At 40.1% G+C, this 21,089-nt stretch overlaps 2 long non-coding RNA genes across 3 annotated transcripts; both read right to left on the minus strand.

Annotated features, from left to right (window-relative positions):
- Nucleotide 1: 1 nt before the first annotated feature.
- On the minus strand, nt 2-829 carry LOC140577755 (uncharacterized). 2 transcript variants are annotated; one of them, XR_011981887.1, is made up of 4 exons: nt 701-828; nt 447-622; nt 270-341; nt 2-123 (listed from the first exon to the last, which is right to left on the minus strand). It is a non-coding gene; the product is annotated as an uncharacterized lncRNA (long non-coding RNA). The 2 variants fall into 2 exon arrangements; XR_011981886.1 differs by having other exon boundaries at nt 447-829.
- A 13,491-nt stretch (nt 830-14,320) lies between these two features.
- LOC140577756 (uncharacterized) lies at nt 14,321-19,581 on the minus strand. Its single transcript, XR_011981888.1, has 2 exons — nt 16,741-19,581; nt 14,321-15,015 (listed from the first exon to the last, which is right to left on the minus strand). It is a non-coding gene; the product is annotated as an uncharacterized lncRNA (long non-coding RNA).
- Nucleotides 19,582-21,089: the final 1,508 nt, after the last annotated feature.

The raw sequence follows: 21,089 nt of genomic DNA on the forward strand, positions 1-21,089 counted from the left end.
TGGATATGCTTCGACCCACTTTGAAAAATAATCAGTGGCAGTCAAAATGTATTGGTGGCCTTCTGATGTTTTTGGCAATGGGCCCGTCAGGTCAATTCCAATAAGGTCCCAGACAGCAGACACCTTTTAGACAAGCAAATATAAACAAATCATCCAAACTAACAAACATTGCTCAATAGCAAATGGATTACTTATGTTGCTGCACAAAAGAGTCAATGAGGGTCCCAAAGTAAATTGTGAGATTTTTTTGTCTACTATTACACATTTACCTTAATACACTGGAGTGGCTGAGCAACAGTCAAAGGTTTGCCAACCTTTTGGCATTTGTCACACTCCAAAACCTTTAACACGAAAATAATCAAAGTAAAAACCATACACAATATTTTAGTTATTTAAAATAAATATTATTTTTATTTAAAAAAACAATAATATGGAAAAAAACATACCCAGTTGTCAACATCCACAGACATGCCAAGCCAGTAAAATCTGGAGCACATGGCAATGCGGGTTTTCAATACACCTGTGTGCCCGCCAATAGGAGAGGTGTGGAACTCCTTGAACAGCTCCCTTGCCTCCTTTTTGGTCTTGATGACCTTCCTACTTCCAAAGAAGAGTTCCCCTTCTATATTGAAAGTAATACTTATTTAATGCCAGAATTAAATTGATAGAACATCAGATATATAGTGTTTATTATACTAACCCTTCAGAGTGAATTTGGAGGAATATCTCCTGAGGCCTTGTCTCTGAGACTTATCATACCCATCAGGGTATGATCCCGCAGACAAAAAGTTGAAAATTTCTTCCCACTTTTTTTCCATAGCTTAAAAAAGCAAAATAAACAAGTTCTAATTAGCACATTAAATTAACAGTTTATTTATTACACACTATGTCAACAAAAGCAACAGATTACTTGGCATGAATGGTATATACACTGTATATGTTACACCCATCCATTTATTGTAAGTCATAACATTAAACTTATAACGTTATACCATGTCATCATTTAACATGTTGTATTTAGAAGTCGTCTATCAAATTTATGGAAATGTTAACATTTCTCAATTTATTCTATATGCATCATTTAATGCCCGAAAGAGAGACAGCCTGATCTAAAGATTTCACAAGACGGTCATTACTCGTGCATGGCTACAATGGCCTGTACAAGATTAAGTCACACATGCAAAATATACAACTTATAAAATGTTGACAGTAAATACCTATGCAGTAAACTGTAATAAATGCATTAATGTAGTAAGGCTAAGAAAAGCATACATATTACTGAAATACAGTAACACTTACCTCAAACTTCAGCACTAGGTAGGATAGATCGACGAACAGTTGGTAAGCTTCAAGAAAAGTCGCGAAATTTTGGTCTGCGCATGCGTAGTATCAGTGAGTAGGTCATTTTGATGGGTAGGATGTTTCGTTAGAACACCTGTTATAAACAAAAGAGCCTTCGAAGAGCTTAGCAATGTGGTGCAACTGCGCAGTCAGTGCAATACGGTTGTCAGAAATCATATTGTTCTTAATCCCACTGTAGATACTCTGTGATGGATGCCAGAAGTGGCAACACCGTGTCTGTACTGGCATGACCAAGAGCCAATTCAAACACATAACAAATGTTAAATGGTATTGCACAGCTTGTGAAGAGGAGTCTTCTTTATAAAAACGCAGCCACACTACAGTGGTATGCAAAACTCTGGAACCACTTGTTAATTTTGCATTTTGCTAAGTCACGAAGTTATCTTTTGTCATGTGACTACGGTTACATACCTTAACGCAATTAAGATGTTTTCATGTGTTTTTAATGATACAATTAGTTTCCCTACAGGGGATAGCTGGGGTCCATGGGATGTTTGGAAGTTAGTGTCAGGGCATTCTGGTAGAATGTGACCATTGGCAACAATGGGCTGGACAGCTCTGTGCTCATCTTGTCTCATCTGGGACTCCCACCATCACTGCCACTGAGCATCTCCTCTACAAGCAAACACTGGGGTGCCACCAAGACCAGCAGGCCGCTGGTGGCTCTGGGATGCAACCACTACTGAGGCCAGATGAGGGAGCCACTAATGATGGCTTGAAGACATATCAGTGTCAGAATGACATGACATGGCTTATTTGTTGAACCTTGGCCGGGAATATGAGAGCACACAGATCCAAGGATGGGGCACATAAATGCAACAGAGGTACACCTGTGCAGATTTTGCCTAGGGGCACTAAAATGACCCAAACACAAAGCTCAGCTCTCCGGGTGCTGAGGGGAAATAGTTTCAGAAAACTTTTATTCTAGGGACAAACTTCTGTGGAGGCAGGACGAGTCACCAGCTTCACACTTCAGTTATTTACACGTAATGTTCATCTATCAAAGGTAAGACACAGTGTTTGAGATAAATGTAGAACTACAGGATAAATTTTCAGTTATACCGCCAGGTGTTTTCAGAACAGCTCGCTTATAGTAACATTATCACTCGCAACCATTTCACTTGTTTGATGAGAGAGAACTGACCAACTTTTGTCTCTCATACATTCCCTGTAATTATGCGCTAAATAATTAATTGTCATGACCGTTATTTGATAATGTATGTGGTTTTTATGTTGTTGTATGATAAAATCTTGTTGGCACGGTACTGACAGTAATTTTGTGTCACCAATTAGCTAGCATCGCTCACTTGGTAAGAGGCTGAAGCTAGGTTTGTCACATAGCCTATGTGTCTATGGCTTGTAGTAAAATGACACGCGGGATAATGAATGGACATGATCGTTTTTCGTATTTGTGTGTATAGTTTTTTGTCATAACTTTAAAAAATCTTGTCAGTCCGTTTCTGACAAACTTGTGTTGATCAGTGTCCTGAGCATCGCTCACGTGGAAGACTATTATCTGTCTGAACAATTATAAATTGCACTGACCAGAAAAGCTTGAGTATTGATAGCATCACAGGCAGAACCATAAATGATTTTTGGTAACATTTTTTTTGTTTTAGTCATTTTTAAACACATTGACAATGCATTATAATGCATTCATAAAGCATTATAAATATGGCTATATTTCTAAAACGGCATAACACATTGCCATGTTTATTATGCACTATGACTGCCTTATGAAGCTCTCATCTATAATGCACTATAGATACCTTTGTAATACGGTAGAAAGCTGTATTATTCCGAGCATCATAATGCATTATGAAGGTATCTATAGTGCATTCCAGATGAGAGCTTCATAAATCATTCATAATGCATAATACACATGGGTGATTGTAAATTTAAACATTTCTTTAGCTACACTATATAAAATGAATTTCACTACAGTTCTTCATTGCACCAGCAGAGAGCAGCAGAGACCCACACTACCTTCACACTAGACACGGTAGTTAGCATGTAGCATTAGCAAGCTACAGTGGTTTAAGAGGGATGTCTGATCTACTCCGTTTTTGTTCATCACGTTGTGTGGAGAATGGAAGTGAAGGTTACCTGATAACATAAATACATCTTTATTTTACTAAAATAACCACAGCACACTTGTTTTAGTGGGAAATTCCTAGTATTTTACCTGAATGCCATGGGTAATGGGAAAATGTTATTAAGGGCCTGTTATCATCAAATAATAATAATAATAATAATAATAATAATAATAATAAATTTTATTTTCAGCGCCTTTCAAAACACCCAAGGTCACTTAACACAACAAATCACAAATACATAAATAAAAACATAATAAAATTTAAATAAACAAAATTACCCATAAAATGCACAAAAATAAAGATTAAACTGCATATGCCAGCTTAAACAAGTGAGTTTTTAAACGTGATTTAAACATGCTAATGGAATTAATCTTGCGAATGTCCGATGGAAGCGAGTTCCACAGATAGGCTGCAGAATAACTAAAAGCTCTACCACTCATTGTAGTCAAACGAGTATGTGGAACTGTAAGATGGAGAGATGAGGAGGATCTGAGGGAACGAGATGGTCGATTGATTTGAATAAGATCCGACAAATAAGATGGAGCAAGGTCATGGATAGCCTTAAAAGTCAGGAGCAGAATTTTAAAATGAATGCGATATGTAATGGGAAGCCAGTGAAGTTCCTGTAGAACAGGAGTAATATGAGTTGTAGAAGGAGTTCTAGTAATGATCCTGGCAGCTGAGTTCTGGACCAATTGAAGTTTGTGTAGTGATTTTAAAGGCAAACCAAATAGAAGAAAATTACAATAATCAATGCGTGTTGTAACCAGTGTGTGAACAAGTATGGCAGTTGAATTAGGTGAAAGAGACGGACGAAGACGATTTATATTACGGAGGTGAAAATAAGCAGAACGAGTAACATTATTTATATAAGAACATAAGAACTATACAAACGAGAGGAGGCCATTCGGCCCATCGAGCTCGCTTGGGGAGAACTTAACTAATAGCTCAGAGTTGTTAAAATCTTATCTAGCTCTGATTTAAAGGAACCCAAGGATTCAGCTTGCACTACGTTATCAGGAAGACTATTCCATACTCTGACTACCCGCTGTGTAAAGAAGTGCTTCCTTAAATTCAGTTTGAAATGTTCTCCCGCTAATTTCCACCCATGGCCACGAGTTCTTGTATTTGAACTAATGCTGAAGTAACTATTCGGTTGAACAGCATCCAAACCTGTTAGAATCTTATAGACCTGGATCATGTCATCCCTCAGTCTCCTTTGCTTGAGGCTGAACAGATTTAGCTCAAATAACCTTTCCTCGTATGACATTCCTCTAAGACCAGGAATCATTCTTGTGGCCCTACGCTGCACCTTTTCTAAGGCCGCTATGTCCTTTTTAAGATATGGTGACCAAACCTGTACACAATATTCTAGGTGAGGTCTCACCAAGGAATTGTATAATCTTAGCATTACCTCCCTTGACTTAAACTCCACACACCTGGAGATATACCCCAACATATGAGCTGTGTAAGACAACGTGCAATCCAAGATGACACCCAGACTCTTAACCAGAGGGGAGGGAGAAACAATGGAATTATCAATATTAATGAAACAACTGTCTACTTTGCTTAATGAAGATTTAGTACCAATGAGGAGAACCTCAGTTTTAGCACTGTTTAATTTAAGAAAATTTGAGGTGAACCAAGATTTAATCTCATGTAAACAATCTGAGAGGGAGGTAGGGGGAAGGGTAGAGGTAGGTATAGTTGTTTTTGGCGGCCTGTCTTAATTTTAGTTTTAGTCTAGTCTTTGCGTCAAGCTGTCATTTTAGTTATTATTAGTCTTAGTCACGTCATACTCATTTTAGTCTAGTCAAGTTTCAGTCGACTAAAAGTCCGAGCATTTTAGTCATATTTTAGTCAGAATTATCCATGGCTATTTTAGTCTAGTTTTAGTCAACGAAAACTGATGACATTTTAGTCTAGTTTTAGTCAATGAAAATTGTATTTTAGTCTCTTCATTTTACTAATGCAATTCTATTTTACCTAGTCAATATAGTACAAGTACCTAGTAGAATAGACAAAAACAAAATTATTTTAGTCAAACGCATTTCACAATTAAAACAAGGTTCTTATTATATTATTGTTACCTTATAGACTCAAGAATACTCTACATCCATTCCAGACACGGAAGACGCTCTTTCAATGTTTCAAACACTACCCCTTTAGACATATATCTAGTCACGCAGTAATGAAAGCTTGAACGTTTGGATCGCCAGGATTCAAGACAACTGAGGTGTCCTTCTCAGTTTGCTACTTAGCTTTAGCTTGTTAAAATGCCTACATAGCTTCAAAATGTTCCCTTTACCCACGTATTCTCATCAGACATCTTATCAGAAAGGATGTTTTGTACAGATCGCCAAGTGTCCATGCTTATGAAATATAATTTTCTCCAAAACGACTAAAGCTAGCAGGCTAACATCTATTGCTAACGATAACATGTTAACCACAATTGGCACGAGCTTTCTAAAATAGAAAGTAACGTTACGTTAATGTCTTTACTTACCTGAATGTCATTGTGGAATGCCTTAAGATGTCGTTTGAGATTTGTAGTGTTTTTTCCAGACATTCTGTGGCCGCATTTCTCCCCATTTTTTTCTACCAGACATTCTGTTTTTTTTTCGACTTCGATGTATATAAAGTGCGTCCAAAGGTCGCTTCGTCTTTTCCTCCCAGCCATCTGCTAACGCACCACTGAAAACTAAAAAATGCCGCGAATACGTATTGAGGAAGTGACGCCATCTGTGCGCCCGAATGGGAGACACAGGAAACAGAAATTTTGCATAATAATAATAACGCGATTAAACGAGAGGAAATAACGTCTCGTCTCGTTCTCGTCAACGAAAATGAAGAGACATTTTAGTATAGTTTTTATTTTGTAAGCCAAATTTAGTCTCGTTTTTATTCGTCAACAATATTACATGATATATTTCGTTATAGTTATCGTCGCATGACCAGCATTTCCGTCTCGTCTCCGTCACGTCAAAAAGGTTCATTGACGAAAACAACACTAGAGGTAGGCTTAGAAGAAAGGTATAGTTGGGTGTCGTCTGCATAGCAATGAAAGTTAATATTAAATTTGCGGAAAATATTACCAAGAGGAAGCAAGTATATAATAAACAAAAGGGGCCCCAGGACAGAACCCTGAGGAACCCCTGTAGCCACTGAACAAGACCTGGATTTAAAAGATCCCATCTGAATGTACTGAGTACGATCCGAGAGGTAAGATTTAAACCAATTAAATGATGTATCGGTAATACCGATAGACGCTAGTCTTTGAAGTAAGATATAATGAGAGCTGGTGTCAAATGCTGCACTTAAATCAAGAAAAGTAAGAATAGTTAATAGTCCAGTATCAGCTGCCATAAGAAGATCATTAGATATTTTAACCAGAGCAGTTTCGGTACTATGCAAAGAACGGAAACCCGATTGAAATTTCTCATAAAGGTTATTATTAGCTAAATGAGTGTGAACCTGAAGCGCAACTATTTTTTCAAGAATTTTTGTAAGAAAGGGTAAATTAGAAATGGGACGAAGGTTATGAAAATCAGTGGGGTCTGAACCAGGTTTCTTAAGTACTGGAGTTATAATAGCTGATTTAAGCAATGTAGGAACAGTACCAGTAGTGAGAGAGGAGTGAATAATGAAAGTAAGTAAAGGAGACAGAGAAGGTAGACAGGCCTTCACCAATGTAGTAGGGAGAGGGTCAAGCTGACAAGTAGTTGACTTTAATTTTAGGATTAGGTTGGATATTTCTATAACGGAAGGAAGATTAAAATGTGAAAGAGAATGAGAAAAAGGAGTTAATAATGGTAGTGAGGCCAAATTCAGAGGAATGGTAGTAATCAGTTGTTGATGAATCTTGCCTATTTTGTCTAGAAAAAACTGCATTAAGGAATTACAACTCTCAGTGGAATAAAAATGCGGGGGGAACATATCCGGTGGTCGTAAAGTAGAGTTTACTAAAGAAAACAAAGCTCTGGTGTTCCCCTCACCAGCCATAATTAAACTAGTATAATAATTGGATTTTGCTATAGAAATAGAATCCTTATATTTGAGAATATGGTCCTTGTACATATCTTTATGAACAACAAGCCCAGTTTTCTTGTGAAGACGTTCCAAACGACGACCTTTTGATTTCATTTGTCGGAGCTCTGATGTGAACCATGGGGCAGAATGAGTAAAATAAACAGTCCGGGTTTTTATAGGAGCTAGCGTATCTAAAAGAATGTGAAGACCATTATTATAAAAGGAAACCAATTCATCAGTAGAAGAAGAACTGTTAAAATTAAGATTACTAATACCATTACAAAGCAAAATAGGATCCACAGACTTAACGTTACGAAATGTCATAACACGTGGCAGTTTGTTTTTATATAAAGTTAAGCTAGTGGTAAATGAGATTAGCTTATGATCAGAAATAGGAAAATCAACCGCCTCACAGTTACGAGGTGTGATACCAGAGCAACAGACCAAATCCAATATATGACCCTTAGAATGGGTGGGTACATGAATGTATTGCTGTAGACCAACACTATAAAGGCAAGATGTAAAGTCCTTGGTCATAATAGATTTAGGATCATCCATGTGTATATTAAAATCACCCAGTACTATTACATTAGGACATTGTGAAGAAAGATAAGAAATAAAAGCAGAGAATTCATTTATAAAATCATTATTAGGCTTGGGCGGACGGTAGACAGTAGAGACTATGACCAGAGTAGACCCATTCAATTGTATGGAGATTGATTCGAATGAGCGATATGAAGGCGGGGGCACCATTGAAACGTTCCACTTTTTACTGTGAATTATCGCAAGACCACCACCTCTTCCTAATTCACGGGGCTGACAAACATATGCAAACCCCGGTGGAGTACAGTCATTAAGTTGTGAAAAGTCTCCAGCTTGTTGCCAGGTTTCAGTAAGACAAAGAAAATCCAATTTACGATCAACCAAGAGATCCTGAAGGAGGGGACCCTTACTCGTGAGAGAGCGGGTATTAAATAAACCAAAATTGACATTGTTGCAGTCCATTCTGGAGTTGACCTTTGTCGATCTGGCTAGGCTGGCCAGCACCCTACGGTCAACTTTCCCACCAGCAAATTTAGAATGATGACGAGTAGAGGACCAAATAGATGGTATTAACTTGGAGGTATCAACACTAAAGCCCCTACGTGAACCACGATGGATGTATCAACCACTAGTTCATTCCATAGGGTTAAGCACCACAGAGCTACACATCAGTTACTTGGATGCAATTGTACTTTATTTATATGTACTTTATTATACTGTATATTATAGTAATCCGATACTGTTTCGGGTTAGCGAATTGTACAATCCTGTCAACAGGTAACAAATGCCCATACCCCCCCCCCCCCCCCCCCCGCCCCAAAAAAGAAATAAAAATTTTATCTGAAGCTCATGATTAATATGGGAGCCCAGGAAATGTACAAGGTATGTATACAGGGCAGACCACAATGCAGGACCATGCAGAAAATATCATGGAAGTTTTAGAAAAACCATCCCAAAGAAAAAATCTGCTCTGATGCCGTCTCTTAACCACAGAGCAAAGCAGGGCTTTGGAGCCTGATCGATGGGATTGTGGCTCATTTTGTACCATTCATCCTGTATTGTAAGACAAAACAGCCGCTAGCCCACTGTTTTATTTACACACAATAGCAGATATTTGGCAAAAGCATATTTAACGAAATATGACGGACATGTGTAGGAGCAGTATGATGAATTTGGTGGCCGGAGCCCGGCGCTGGCTGACAGCGAGCCTACAGCCCCCTCCTGCTTTACTGAGCAGCGAATCCATCACTGTCAGTTCGGCCTGAGAGAATCAGCGCTGCCTGACTGGCGAAAGTCACACTTTTACGGGGGGAGAACTGAAGGCGTGATTCACCTTATTCAATATATACGCGTGATAGGCAAGAATCCAACCAGATATGAACAAAATCATCGTTAACGTGCCAAACTGATACCCAGTCCTGGGTTATTACGGGATATTATCCGGGCCCCTGCCACCCTGCAGAAGATCATTAATACAGTTTGCGAAACCCTCATGAAATCAGTTTATCAGGGTAGCGAAACATGTCACAGATACCAGCCTCTAAAATACCTGCGACAGGCGGAAATGGGAAGAAGTTTGCTTGTAAGGAGGATCGTCGGTCCAGAGCCTCTCCGGGGAGGTAATACTGAATACGAGCGTAATTAGGAAGCTAACATCCATATTAATGCACCGATGACGACGGGGTACCTGAAGTCGGCTACTTATTCGCCAGCTTCTTATTCGCAGGATCCGCGCCACATAAATGGGGGATGCTGTTTTCATTTATAATGTACTACAGAATGTGCAGTTAAAACAAAGAAAAAAATATCACTGACAATGCACCAAGACTGACAATGCACCAAGACTGGCAATGCACCAAGATGGCAGCATGAGGTCATTGCACAAAACTGTGAGGAAATGCAACCCAGGTTGATCAGAAGGATAGTGCGGATGGTAGAAAGAGCCATGGAAAGCATTCAAAACCATTCAAACTGAGCTCCAAGATCAAGGTACGTCACTTACTGATCGCACCATACGTCGCCTTTTGAACAATAATGGGTTCCATAGAAGAGAATCCAGGAGGACTCCACTATTAACAGAAAAACATGAAAAAAGCTAGAGTGGAATTCAGCAAAATGCATTTTGACAAGCCCCAAAGTTTCTGGGAGAATGTCCTTTGCACTGGTGAGACAAAATTGGAGCTTTTTGGCCAGTCACATCAGCTCTGTTTACAGAAGCAAAATGAAGCTTTAGAAGAAAAGAACACCATACCTACTGTGAAACATGGAGGAGCTCGGTTTTGTTTTGGGGCTGCTTTGCTGCATCTGGCACAGGGAACCTTGAATCTGTTCAGGGCACAATGAAGTCTCAAGACTACCAAGGCATCCTGGAGTGAAACATACTGCCCAGTGTCAGAAAGCTCAGCCTCAGTCGCAGTTCATGGGTCCTCCAACAGGATAATGACCCAAAACATACAGCATTACCATGTCATATTTACCTTTGTTAGAGGACATTCCCTGTGGATAAATACAAAGGCAGGGAGGGTTTAGAGATCACAATGATTATTTTCCCAGTGACGATTTGCACCTTATAAGCTGTTTTAGTGTAGCAAGAACAATTCTGATGGAACGGTGTGATGAATTGGCCCTGAAACATACCAACAGGAACGTGCTGACAGACCAGGGACATCTCAGCCAATTTTGAGCTCCTTTATTCCACAAGTCGTGGCTGGTAAGAGCTGACTGTCAAGACAGTATATAAAGTTTCCCGAGTGTGGATGTAGGGGCCACATTACAGTGCAATTTGAAGCAATGTCTGGATCTCCTAATGTTGTCGGTGCTATTGTCTGCACGCCCAGACATTGAAATAGAAGCACCATCAGAGAATGAACCCACTTTTGTGAACAGATGGGTAGTAATCCAATTAAATGTATTCAAAATATATATTTAACTACTTTTCAGTATTTTGTGATTTGCATTTTGCCGGATGGAAAAAATTGTGAGAAAATACTTTGAGAGATGGTGTTTTATGTCATGCCCAGCTCCGTCCGATCCTCGTGTGTGCCACGCCCACCTCGTTACCTCGTGTGATTCCCCGATTGTAATCACCTGTGGCTTGTTAAGTTCAACCTGTCTGGTGTATTTAATCCGTGTCTGTGTCGGTATTCCCCAGTTCTGTCATTGATGTTTAGTCGCCGTCTGCCCCGTGTCTTGGAAATAAACCCGTGCACTTGTGGATTATCGTCTTCCTGCCTTGTCATTCCCCACGATCGTGACATTTTATGTATTTAAAATATTTTTTTAAATTAACACAAAATATGTATTTTTATTTATTTTCTGTCATTTTAAGAACCTTCATCACCAGGCTTAGATCTATCTTCAAAGTCACAGGGCTGCCAGCTCACACATCTAACGTGACACTTAACGCCAATTCATAGTTTGCCTTATCGGTTTTCAGTGTCGTTTATCTGTTTAACACGTTTGGTGTCCTACGCATGTATTTGTGCACAATCTATGTTTCATAAGTGTCAGTCTATTCCAAATCTAAATATTTAATATATTCACCAGAGAACAATTTGAAGAAAACAAATGTGTTCTATGGCACCTTTAAGCTTAAGGCCTCTATTAGCAGCAAAATGGTCATGCAATTTGGGTTTAAAACATAAAAATGTTCCCTGCACTGTGCTTGCAGCATTTAATGAATTGCCCCTGTCTGTTTCTTTGCATTACACTTGAGAAGCCTGTAATTGAAGATGCCTGTAATTCAATAGCAAGTGTCCACTTTAAGTCATTGTCTTATTGTTTTAACAAATTTTGTGTCAGTTTGTTTAAATGTTTTAAACACAGACAAAAAATTGAAGGCAAAATAATTAATTTATTTAACAGAAATATTATATACATATTACATATTATGTTATATAATCTTATATTGACCTTATTTTGAACTTAATCTCATCCTATCCTGTTATACAACCTTATCTTAACTTTATCTTATCCTATGTAATTTCATGTTATACAACCTTATCTTAATATCTTTTATCTTAATCTTATCCTATGTTATTTTATGTTGTACAATCTTATCTTATCTTAATCTTGTCATCCTATGTTACACAACCTTATTTTAACTTTATCTTAATCTTATCCTATGTTATTTTATGTTGTACAATCTTATCTTATATTAATCTTGTCATCCTATGTTACACAACCTTATTTTAACTTTATCTTAATCTTATCCTATGTCATTTTATGTTATACAGTCTTATTTTAACCTATACTATCTTAATCTTGTTTTATCCTGTGTTATCTTTTATTTTATTTATTTAAACCTTTATTTTACCAGGCAAAGCATTAAGAACAAATTCTTATTTACAATGACAGCCTGGCAAGTGCCCAAGAGCACTTGAACAACATTGAACAGATACAACAAACAAGATTATATACAATAACAAACATTGCATACATCTTACAATCATATTTTAAACTTATCTTAACCAATCCATCAGATTAGATAGGTAACCCATCATATAGGTAGCCCAGCTCCACAGCCATCTCCAGCACCCCGGGGATGGCACTCAGCTGGTCCAGCATATCACTGGGAAAGATCAGCTCATCTTCATCAGTGCTATGCCTCATAGGACCACCCTCATTATCGCCGTAGGAATAGGGAGCCTCTGAGGCCCTGTCCACACGGAGACGCGTTTCGCTGTATACGTAGAAATTTTTTATCGTATTGGCGTTTCGTCCACACGGATCCGGCGTTTTAGGAGACTGAAACCGCTATTTTTTGAAACCAGGGCCCAAAGTGGATAAATCTGAAAACGACACCCTTGCGGTTTCGTGTTTACAGCCAATTCGTATATTTTGTGATGTCATCACGTCACGTGTCGGCTGCGTCACACGTAACAGCAACAACAATAATGGCGGACTACATGATTGTGTTCGTGTTGCTACAAAGCCTACTAGCTTTATTACAGCAAAATCTATTGCTTCTATGCAACTGTTATGAGCAACAAGCGATAATGGACAACACCATATGCCACATGCTCTTAGATCCACCGCGGAAGACAACCAGGAGAGCAACCAGGAGAAAATTTTGGATAAGACCAGGTAGAACTAGCAGTTGGTGGGACAACTTTGTCAATGGCGTTGTTGTGGAAGATGAATGGAGGGAGAATTTCCGCATGTCCAAAGCATCTCTCATCGCCCTGAGCGAGGAACTCAGTCCGTATGTTGAAGGGCAAACAACAAACATGGGGGCACCAATTACTACACTCAAAAGGGTTGCGTTAACTCTGTATTATTTGAGCGACGAGGGACGGCTAAGGAAGACTGCTAACGCCTTCGGCGTGTCGCGACAGGCTGTGTCTGTTGTTGTCAGGCAAACGTGTAAAGCGATCGCTGTCCACCTGGGTCCAAAATACATCAAGTTGCCTTTTACGGAGTCCGATGCCGAGGATCTGGTTTTGCGTTTCCATCGTGCTCACGGCATGCCACAGTGTTTGGGAGCGGTTGACGGCACACACATAGAAATCAAGCAGCCGTCTACCAACTCGATGGACTACATCAACAGGAAAGGCAAACATTCTCTCAATGTACAGGCGGTCTGTGATTATAAGTACAGATTTATGGATGTTGTGATAAAGTGGCCCGGGAGTGTACACGATGCACGGGTTTTTGCTAATTCAAAGCTCAACCTGTACTTTAAGACTGGCCAGATCCCTCCTCTGAAAAAAAAGATTGTGGACAACGAAGAGGACATACCAATTTATCTTCTTGGTGACCCAGCCTACCCTCTGCTGCCTTACTTGATGAAGGAATATGCAAACGGTGGCTCCACACCTCAAGAACAGTACTTTGGGTTAAGTTTGTGTAGGGCACGGATGGTCATTGAGTGTGCTTTTGGTCGTCTCAAAGCCAGATTTGCTGCACTGAAAAGGCCTATGGACATCAACTTGCAGGACCTGCCCTTTGTCATTTACGCTTGCTTTGTTCTCCACAATTTTTGTGAAAACTGTAAGGAGACTGTGGCTGAACACACTGTGTTGGGAACGATGCAAGGTGATAAAGACTTACAGCCTCTTACACAATGCAACAACTACCTCACAGACTGTAATGAAGGAGAGGGAAAGAGAGTGAGGAGAGTACTCACAAAGTACCTTGACCCTTAAATGCTGGCCATCAAGTTTTTTTTTTTCCTATTTTGGTCAGTTTTTTTTTAAGTATTTACACTATTTACATTTGGAAAATGTACTAATGATTATTTTGAAAGTGTTGTGTTGAATATGTCTAGTGAAAATAAATGACTGCAAAAATTCCAGAACTTTTTTTATTGGAAAATAAATATTTAGGTCAAAGAACCATTTAAAAAAAAACTGGTAATATTGAACAGGTATAAAGTGCAACAGTGCACAAAACACAATAACTATATACAACTACTGTACAGGTAGAATAAACTCACAAAACAGGTCAAACTGTATAAAGTGCAACCGTGCACAGAACTGACGTGCAGTGAAAACAATATACAATCAAGAATTATATAGTGCAACAGGGCAGTCACTCTGTGTCATCTTGCAGCAGTGCACGTCTGTATGAAAATGATGTTTGCTGATGTGGGGTGACATGTGGTGTAGGTGTGTAGCATTCAGGGCGGTACTGTCGAGGTTGGTTTGCTGGTTTATCAGGCAGAGGTGTGTGCAGGAAGGCTGGTGTAGTAGGGTGTGGTGTTGTGTTCATGAATGATGGTGGGTGCCCTTGGAATTGACCACTGCTGCTGTGGGTGGGTGTAAATTGACATTGGAATAATTCCCTCATGAAGGAAAAACACTCCTGAATGCTGCTGGTAATGTTAGCAATGTTTGTATTTATCTGCAGCATGTTTTTCGGAGTTGCGTCTAGAAGAGTGCTCCATCAACTCCAACATCCTCCTCTTTATTTTAAGGTCCTCCTCTGCCGGATCGGTGGGAACCTTCCTCTTCAGCCTGTCTCCTCTATGGCTGTTCAACTTTGCCTTAAATAAAGCAGAGAAAATGTGCATTATTACTATGCAAAATAAGTTCAGAAAGCTATGTGAATAATGCACTAAACCAACACATCTACACAAAGAACATAAATCCATCCTAACTATACTGAAAAAAAACTAATTCATTGAATTTACTAAATGTTATGGTAAGTGGTTGCACACAATTGATTTTACCTACTTTTAAACAAATGCATTAATTGAACTAAAATTAAAGGAATAGTTCACCTCAAAGTTGATTGTGTCATCATATACTACATACAATACTGTATCATATGTAAATGGACTGCATTTATACAGCGCTTTCAACAGACCCATGGCCAACAAAGCGCTTTACATAGTGCCTCACACATTCATACTCGCTAAGCTTGAAATCATAAACCTGGAGCCAATTTTACATGGAGCAAATCCCGGCGCTGTTTTACAACCGCAGATGTAAGACAGTCGAAGGATTCCGTGGAGTTTGGAGCATCGGAAGACAGCTCCACTGTCGATGTAGACGACTCTTCCAGGTCACCCGTCTCGATGCCGGCATCGATGGAGCGTGTAGCAGGCGAACCACCCCAGATCTCCTCGCAAAGCTCATAAAATATGAGTACTACCCGTCCTTGACCACTTCGACGCCCTGTGTCCACCGCATGCCTGTATTTGCTGCGTATATTTTTCACCTTTGCGGTGACTTGGGCTTTTGAGACCATGGTAGCATCGTTAGGGAAATCCTTATTGGTTTGCTCCCTCGGATACTGTGCCTGAAATGCGTCCATTATATCACTATATTTGGAGTGACACGACTCCCAGTCCACGTTTTCTTGGAGCTTAGTGGACTTGTAGTCGAGTGTGACTCTGAGTAGAAGTTCGACTTCGTCGTCAGTCCACACGAAAGACTCCACTCTTGCTCTTGAAGTTGTTGCGTTCGCCATCTTCGTCTTCTTCTTCTTCTTGGTTCGTATACAGCGCGCAAGGTTATGCGCATGCCCAAAGTCTTCTTCTCTGTGTATAGTGTATCTCTATGGCAGAATTACAGCGCCCCATACTGGTCTGGCATATATACTACACCGTTTTCAGTGGTTTCGTTTGTACGCAGATATTTCTTGAGACGACGCCGTGTTTACGCAATTTTTTTTTAGAACGAGGAAAAAAAATGATCGGATAGGGAACGCACCGGCTTCGTGTGGTCGGAGCCTGAGCTTCTATTCCTCCATTGTTTGCAAATGTTAACTGCGCTCACAAATTCGTTCCACCACTGCTGACACCAGTAATAGGCAAAGCAATTGGCCTCATAGGTCATGTGGCAGTAGTTGTTTAGATAGTAATTATATAACGTATTAAATCGTTCCATTTTTTCTATGACCTCAGCAGGGGACATAAAATGGAGGTGTCGGACCTGTGACCAGCTGAGATGAGGGGGTTGTAGCCTGCCCTGGAACGGGACGCAGGGGGGTGGGATGAAACGGGGCTGGAGCTGGGCTTACAGGTGAGGCTACGAGAGGATAGGAAGGAGGAGAGTCCATAAAAAGAGATAGAGATAGAGAGGGAGATGGAGATGATACAAAAGAGGATGGAACTGGTGATGGAAATAAAAAGGAAGTGGACGAAAGGGCTGGTGAGCAGGGCTCAGGCTGTGTCACAGATGGGGCTCCATGCAGGATAGCAGCAACCTCGTTGTCACACTGGCTGATTGCTTGTCACCTACAGGGGTGGAATCAAAGGGGTTACCTGACACTGTGCTACTGCAGCATAGCAGCTTCTGCAGGTTTTTCGTTAATGGCCCCTTCTGTCTTCTCCCCCTTCGTCCTGACAGGCCTCTCGACGTGGTCAGGGGGTCGGATGCCGGCGGCCCGGTGCGGCATTTTGCCCGACGGCCTCCTCTACTGGTACTGGTTCGTCCTTTGGGATTAAAAAGACAGGGGACAGCACATTTAATTAAAGTGAATCCTTATGTCGCTCTACAACAAAACAACATCACATACACCGCAGATATCACACTTGGCAGTCAGTATTGCACATTGAGAAAAATTCTGCCATCTTATTGGATACAGGAAATGGAGGCTTGGGAGACTTATGCACTGGTCTTGAATTGGGCTGCCTGCATTTCAACAGGGGAACTTGACCTATGAAAACACACCAGTTAGTGCACAGATTCCCTGATATGCAGAACAACAGCGAAAAACAACACTGGAAACGGATGTAACTTATGCATTATTACACCAATGTTGAAATGCTTTCCTTGCCCTAGTAGCATAAAAGCCAATCTAGTTTATTTATTTTTGTTTTGTTCAGGTTTTTTGTCAAAGGAAGGCCCTTTTTAGTAGGCCAGTGTCTAGTCAAAGGTGTAAACTGAAGAGGAAAATAAACTATTCTGACTGTGCCATTAATTGTCTTTTTTTCCAGTTACTTTGGCAATATTGTATTTTTATTCAATTTTGATAGTAATTTGAAATGTTTTAATTTAAATTATATTTCCACAGCTAGTTCTGATAATAGTTGAAGTTGTCATGAAGAATAATAACCCTGTACCATGCCTTGATCACTAACTGCTATTCTGCTACTGCTAACAGAATTGTAAGAAACTGTGGTTTTGATACACATTTCACATAAGTAATGATATCTCAGCAACTTAAAAACCAAAGACCAAATTTTCTGGAGATGTTCATGACATTATGAGCTAGATTTATTTTAAAAATGATCAATTTTGAAATACAGGTTTTTTGTTATTGAATTTTTAATACTTTAATCAGTTATTACATGGAAATTATTCATATGGGGGTGGCATATGGCTGGACAATAGCTTTAAAACAATATGAGGACCATTTCTGTGCAGCTTATATTATGGTAAGTATAGCCAGTCAAAAAAAGAAAAAAAAATTTGAAACTTCATCCATCCATTATCCATACCGCTTTATCCATCTGGGTCACGGGGAAGCTGGGGCCAATCCCAGCATCTTCGGGGGAGAGGTGGGGTACACCGTGGACTGGTCGCCAGTCCACCACAGGGCCAACACAGACAAACATACTCGCATTCATACAGTACCTATGGGCAATTTAGAGTAGCCAGTTGACCTAACCTGCATGTCTTTGGACTATGGGAGAGAACCGGAGCAAACCCACACATGCACGGGCAGAACATGTAAACTCCACACAGAAAGACCCGGGGATCGAACCCAGAACCTTCTTGCTGTGAGGCGACAGTGCTAACCACTGCCGCCCAAGTTAAAACTTTCTTCGCTGAAATCTTCCGCAATATTGATCCAAGACATGCCCAATTTCAGTTTCATGAGTTACTCATGTGACCAAATCGGCATGCCAAGTTTCGTTAAAATCCGTGACGATGAGGTCCGAAAGTCTGATGATTTGACATGGAATGACCCTGATGTTTAAACACATCACAGCGACAGATTTTACTGATTTCATTATACAATACAGGAGGCATGCCGAAAAGAGCCCCGTATTTTTATTGCTTCATGGTAACAAAATCACCGTTTGGCTAAAAGTCAACCATTTTATTATTTAGTATCCTAAGACATGTTGTTCCAAAATAAGATAGTTATCACAGACTGCAAGATTCAACAAGACCAGCCAACCCTATTCTGACTTTCATTCTTCGAGTGCTGAGCTATTCTGGGCATCACTTTGCCGTCCTTACCATGGCTAACTGAACCGGGGATGTCTTCCGGAGCAATCCGGACACTGACTGCCCCATTTGACAGGAGCCAGTCGATTCTCCAGAGGCACACAGTGGCGTTCAGGGCAGACATCTCGATCACGTCTTGTCTCTCGCTGGGAAGCTGCAAATCTGAGCTGCTTTGAATGTTCAAATCAAATTAACTCTGTGCAACTACAATTGTTATGATGCGGTTGCTATGGTACTGTGGCCAATTAGTGTCAGCGCGCTGCAAAGTCATCAAACACTTTAACCAAATGACAACACACACGATGTACATTAACAAAAGCACGGAAAAATAATAGAAGCACCGCAAATTTAGAAGACACGTTTAAAAAGAGAAAAGCGCTGCAGATCCGCTCACAACACAGTTGCTAAGTTTCCGGGAGACAAAGAAACCAATTGTGGCTGGTCTGTATATCGAATATGTTTACGCAATACCGATATATTATCAAAATGAGATGTAGAATGACACAATACAGTTCGTGTCTGTATAATTGATATTTATGTCTAAATAAAATTTGATCGTTTGTTAAAATTAGGTCGCTATTACAGTATTTGAATACAATTCCTTCCTGGTAGAAAGTAACGCGAGAGCTGCGGTCGTGTCCTTCCACAGACTCCCCGAATTCATAGCGATAATTAAGCGAACCATTCAATTAGCGGAACATTTGATGGAGGGGAATGACCGGCCGGGAGACGTTCTTATCTCACTTGTGGTTTTGATTTACAACTGAATATTTAGCAAAGTTGGAAATTTTCTGTAGTGCTAATATTCCTAAGAATCTAGGGATATGTCGATACACTTATTACGATGTTGTGTTTTTCGTACAGGTATCGATTTTAATTAATAGTTTTCATGGAAAGGTTCCCGCGGTGGTTTATTTTCTGCTCTGTCTGACCCCCGGACAGTTAGACAGCAGTGCTGTAATTAATCTTCAGCCATTTCACTCTTCCAGTGTAGCAACGTCAACTGAAGAATTGTGAACAATGATGGAGGCACATTCACAGCTATTCCGAGCTCTCCAATGTTCCTCTGACCATGTTTTACTGGTTTCTTTGCTTCCAGTACTAGGATTTTATTAATCTTTGTTCTTCTTTACTGTTGGTGTATATTTCTTTTATTTCATATTGTATTTTACTTGTAGTTTTGTTCTTCATATGGCGTCGACAGGCTTGCATCAAAGACATCTCATTGTATTTGCACAGTAACGCTGTCTTATCTTGCGAGAGGAAGTAGCATAAGGCTGCACTGCTAACCTTAGCATTAGCAAACCTATAGGTATACCAAGCAATGTTGGTAGTAATGCGTTACTGTAATTCTTTTGTCTGTAAGGAGTAATGTGACTAATTACCATTTCAAATTAAAAAACGCAAAGTAGTGAAATTTCAACGGACTCTTACCTTTGTCTTGCGTGAAAATATTAATGGATAAAGGCAGCATGTTCCCCTAATTTCCTGTTTATGATGTAACGCCATCCGACCTTACCGTGGCGAAATGAATGGGTGATATGTTATAGGTACGCTGATAGATACAATTAGACAGTTGTATTGTCTGGCACTGTCACAGCAGCAACACTAAAATAATATAACTACCCAGAGAGCACACATGCATTGGCACTATGTCTCCGCGATGCTTGAAAATCCATCAGCAAACATCTCTGTGTTGCAGAAACATCGCCACCGAACATTTGATCCCATATTCTCCCGATGTCGGCGCGATGTTAAAGTGCACCTGTGCACCACACGTGGAAACTCCTCGCGGACACACGGTCCAGATTATTAAGGGTCCAAAGCACGTAGTGCTATGGAACCTTATTGTTTTTGTTAGGATTATTAAGGGTCCAAAGCATGAAATGCTTATGGACCATTATTGTTTTTCTTAGGATTTTTCTATTTTATTATTATGTTTTTCCTGCCCTAAAACTGAATATACAGCTTAAACTGTAAGAGCTAGACCAACCAAACTTGGTCAGATGATGTCAATTCCTACCCGCTACTCAGATTGTCCGACCCAGGCCTGTCAGCCAGATGGGGGTGCTGTAGCGCCCCCCCAACACGTTTCGGTCGATATCTCCTGTCCTGTTAGTCCTACAATCGAAATTCTTTTTTCTACATATACAGACAGCCTTGCCCTACCAACTTGCCATTTGGACTATGAAGCTCCGCCTACTTAGATTTTTTGCTAATTTGCATAATTAGCAAAACTGACTTCTGCCTTCAAGTCCTACCCTGTTCGACCAAATCAGACAAATGAGGTGTCAATCCGATCAGTCCTCTGAGCTGATCAAGAGTTATTAAAAAAAAGTCATTTGTCTATTGTATGGTCACTAGCCCCGCCCAAATCCCACCTAAATGTGGCCTGTTTTAGTCTGACTGCTATAACTTCACCCTGCCTTGTCCT

This window comes from Paramormyrops kingsleyae, chromosome 12 (assembly GCF_048594095.1).
Source record: "Paramormyrops kingsleyae isolate MSU_618 chromosome 12, PKINGS_0.4, whole genome shotgun sequence".
Taxonomy (NCBI): domain Eukaryota; kingdom Metazoa; phylum Chordata; class Actinopteri; order Osteoglossiformes; family Mormyridae; genus Paramormyrops; species Paramormyrops kingsleyae.